Source organism: Anas platyrhynchos, chromosome 2, assembly GCF_047663525.1.
Source record: "Anas platyrhynchos isolate ZD024472 breed Pekin duck chromosome 2, IASCAAS_PekinDuck_T2T, whole genome shotgun sequence".
NCBI classification, from domain to species: domain Eukaryota; kingdom Metazoa; phylum Chordata; class Aves; order Anseriformes; family Anatidae; genus Anas; species Anas platyrhynchos.
Window position 1 is genome coordinate 72,161,917 of NC_092588.1, and position 4,669 is coordinate 72,166,585.

Genomic DNA, 4,669 nt, shown 5'->3' on the forward strand with positions numbered 1-4,669 from the left:
TCATAATAAGCCTTCCAGTATATAGGGCATATACCTTTTTTTTTTTTTTTCCTTTTTCTTTTTTTCTTCTGGGAAATAGACATTTTAAAAAGTGTTCCATTTATATTAGTTCTGAATTAAATTTTTACTAGAAGACTAAGAAATCATTTTGAATGTACAAAGCTTTGAGACCAGACAGATTGTAGCAAAACCATGCATGCAATATAATTCTGTTGTTAAATTTTGCAGTTCTGATCACAGGACTACTACTCCAAGCAGTAAGAACAGCAGAAACTTCCTTGGAGAAGGTTGTATTGAATAATGTTGGAAAAGCCTAAATTTTCTAGATCCGCTAAGTGGAAATAAATCACCATCAAAACTGTGATATTAATTTGGTTATATAATGGTCTCAGTCGTGTTATCAGAAGCAGGGAGGGAAAAAGCAGTCCAATTCATTGCTGTTTCTATACTGAAGGCTAGTAAATGATTAACAGATCCAAACTCTTCAATAAATGACAACAAATTCACTGTGATCCCAGCAGCTCTCCCCACTTCCTGTAACAGTTCCAATACAGCTTAGAAAATGCATTACCATCCATTCACCCACCATATATACATACACATACACTCAATAGAATATAGTTTATGAAAATTTTTCAATTACATAACAAATCAAGGATTCAGGTAAACACCCAAAATGATAAATTATTCCTATTTTATTCATTTTTTCAGTCAAACCTGGCAATGAAGCATTTACAAAGTATAAGGAAGTTACATAGACAGGAATATATTCTATATCTGTTTTTAAGTCTTTGTCTGCAAATGCCTTACACAAGTACAGAGGCATATTGCTTTCAGAAAACAAACCCTCCAGTTTTCTGTAGAGGAAAAATAGCTTTTGCTGGGAAATGTATTTTCTTTTCAAGCCTTTGCTCTCAATATATTTTGTTGTTTCATGTTTCCTCCAAAACTCTCTGAAACAAGTATGCAAAAATATCCACAGTAATTGCTTGAACCATGATGTGAGACCTAAGATGTGAGACTAAAAATAGGTTTAGTTGGAATAAAACCAAGCAAAGCATAGAAAAAGTTAAAATCTAAGTTCAGTCTTTTCCACAGGGTGAAGACCTATAGAAACTATATGAAGATCAATTTATAGTAGAAAACCCTTTTGTCTACTTCGGATTGCTGTAGAATTGAAATAAGACAATATATATATATATATATATATTTATTTTTTTCTAGAGATAAAAGGAAACACTTCATGTATGCAGTATGCAACTTTTTCCAACATTCTCCAAGGGATGCAGGGGCACTTACTTCAGATAAACTCAGTGCTTCAAAGGCAAAGAAATTAGGTGATAGGCAAGCTCACTAATTATAGAATTCAAGGCTATGTTTAAAAGGAAGTTTAATGAAAGCTTCCCTACAACAATAAGCTGTTTCCCAAAGGAACATGGACAGCAATAAGAAATGAAATACTCTGCCTCTGTGTAGTTTAGAATTGCATGATAGAACCTGTCAGAGACAAAAAAAAAAAAAAAAAAGTATGTATTTGCTGTAGTTTTTTGTAATAAATCATGCTTAAATATATGTGGAAAAAGCTAAGTGAAGAAAGCATATTCAGCTAAACAGTTCTGTTTTTCAGATTGTAGTCATAGGATATGAAAAAGATTCCTAGTTGGTGTTGCTTCTTTTACCTTCCCATACCATGTCTGTTACTTATTCATATTCAGCAAGTCCAGATTAATAACTGAATTAAGTTTCCTTAATGTTAACAGAAAGATTCTTTAAGACACTAGATGAAATAATCATTTTTTGCAGTGTCTCCCTAAACAGAGTTAGGGACAACAAATTTAGATACTTTATCACTGTATCTCACATGGGTGCAAAACTGATTAATTGAACTTTGCTCTTTAGTCTGAGAGGCTTGAAGGATAAAAGCAGTGTAGTATTATCTGGAATGTAGTACCTATTTTTGATACTGACTGTTGCCTTAACAAAAAAAAAAAAAAAAAAAAGCCCCATGCTCATTTCTAGGACATGGTTAGCAAGGACTTGCTTCTGTATACCATAGCAGAAAACACTGTATCTATCAAAATAAGCTTTATATAGAAAGATCAACTGCATTTGTGTACACTGAATTTTCTTGTATCTGTAGCAATTGTTTAGGACAGCACATTAAGGAATGTGGCAAAATAACCCACCTTTACTCTTACAGGATTTGGAAAGTTGGGTTGATAAAGGGATACTGTCTCTTCAATATCAATAACAGTTTAAGCCCCAGCTCTGGTTTTACATAAAGAGCCAAATAACCTCTCTCTTCAGTTCACACCTGCAACTTTAATCTGCCTCCTTCTATAATTTGCAGTCAAAAACTAAAAACACCAGGTTCAAAGAGACAAAACACATGTTCCTGACTACCTTAGAATCCAGGAAATGTAACAGCTGTTCCAAAAAAAAAAAAATAGGGAAAAGGTACTAGAGTTCTCCAACTTTATTTATTTGTTTTTACACCATTTTGCCAGGTAAACATCTTAGCTGAAGTATTCAGTACTTCAGTATTCATTTCTTCTATTCAATGAATTTATCCCAGATTAGGTGAGTCATTAGTTCTAGCTTGGTAGAGGTGAAATTATGCTTTTTACAGGAAGAGAGTCAAAACATCAAAAAAGCTATAGTAGGCCTCTACTAGAAACTACCATTGATTTTTAAAGAGGCTTAAACTCTTAAACACGCTACTGCCTTTGAAAACAGGACTTGGACTTCTAATTGACTTAAATACATACCCAAGTTTCTTTTAGCAATTCACATGCTTCTCAGAACCATTTTAAGACATACTCCTCTTGGGTTTTGACTGAATATTTTATGTACAGCATTGTTGTGAGCCCATTAATCATCATTTTTGCTCTATTGCTCCCACCTGGAAAGAATCAGCCTGTAATTGAAAAGGCAAATTTAGCATTTATATTGGTAATAACACAGTTTCATTGCCATTCTCCTCAATAGGAATGTGAACATTATGGTGAACCGTATCTCACTGATAAGTGAATAGAAGGGAAGTAAAGCTTTCTCATTAGCAGGCCCCCACGAGCTAAGTCATTTGTTTGTTGAGCAGAGCCTTCTATTGTGTTGTAACAATTGCTTTTACTCCCAGATATGATAACTCTTTGAAGCAGTACCTGGGAGACGCACGTGATCTACGTTAGCAGAAGAGTAACAGTGTTGGCTGATAAACTAATCTCATCAGCCACGCAGCTGATCTTTCATTGTTGGTTTTTATTTTTCTTCTAATAGTAAAAGCCATGGACTTCAATCCAAAAAATTTAAGGCAGAGTAAATTACTTGATTCCATGATGAAGTTTAAGATTATAAACGTGTTTTAGAAATTTCTGTTGGAAACATAACTTTGTTCTTTAACATTTTTAGTTTGTTACAGATTAGAACAGAGTTTGAAAGGAGGCTTGTCATGCTGTCGGGTATATATGTATGTTATTCTAGGATACCTTGTGTTCAGCAAGCTTCTGAATGCCACTGTGAGTATGAGTAGGAGGAGGAGGGTATGGATAAGTGGTGCAGCAAGATAGTGAAATAATCTTCATTTTTGCATAAACTATAGTTAGCATTTAAAGATAAGACACGTGAAATACAAGACTGATAGATCATTCTGAGAAACTATTAATGCCATAAAATCAACAAAATTGAAGACTGCAAAGTCATTTTGCTGCTTTCCAGTATGCTATATACAGAGTAAACATGCACATACACCTAAACTAGCAAAACAATTCAATCTGCACCTTTAGCTGCAGGCTTAGGGAATTAATTTCTGAAGCAGTGTGAACTTTAAAATATAAAACGCATCATTGGTAATAGTCCTTGTATGCAGTTGTACCAGGATACACAAGTATCTTACAGGATTTCATGGTCAACAGTAAAACACATTACAGTGGAACAACAACAACACAACTTTGAAGTGTGCAAAATGCAACTCAAGTAACTAAAAGTAACTATGCAATTATATTAATGAATGAAAAAACATACAATTTTTGGTATGAATTTGTTTTGCTGAGCCATCCTTGGGTTTTATTCATCATAGAGGTACCCGTGGGAACCCTGACTTCAGACTTGATCAATATGCCAATACAGTTGATGAAAAAGTTTTGTGCCCTGAATATGAAATAAAGTGATTCTGACAAAGGAACCAAAAGTTTTACCGCTACAAAACTCAACAGTTCTAAGTTTTATATATATATATATATTTCCCCTGGAGAAATTAATAAAAAAATGTGGTTATGGTCACCTTTGATGTGTCTTTCTGCTCACTGGAGCAAGGGTCTAACAAGTCACTGTTATCCAGCCAGCAGAACCGCTGTGTATTTCAAGGCATGGAGGCAGCAGCCACTCAGGTAAGTAACCAGAGAGCTCTGGCTTCTTCCACCATGCTGCTTCAGGCAACCAAGTTTTAATAGCTATTCAGGGCCACTAAACAATCTCTGTGTGCACCTGGAAGGCACCCCATCCATCTGCATGAGACTTTTTTGGTTCTGCCTCACTTTCTTGTGTACTAGAGATACAAAGGACAAATGCTGATGTATTAATCATATATCATCATTCAAGCCATGCCATTTGCTGAGCATCACTACTACTCACCTCCTCAATCAGTGGCCAGTCTGAGTTTTATCAATCTGAG

At 34.8% G+C, this 4,669-nt stretch overlaps 1 long non-coding RNA gene across 1 annotated transcript; it reads right to left on the reverse strand.

Annotated features, from left to right (window-relative positions):
• Positions 1–322: 322 nt before the first annotated feature.
• Positions 323–4,464, reverse strand: LOC119715701 (uncharacterized). Its single transcript, XR_005263059.2, has 3 exons — positions 4,280–4,464; positions 2,769–2,917; positions 323–1,008 (listed from the first exon to the last, which is right to left on the reverse strand). It is a non-coding gene; the product is annotated as an uncharacterized lncRNA (long non-coding RNA).
• Positions 4,465–4,669: the final 205 nt, after the last annotated feature.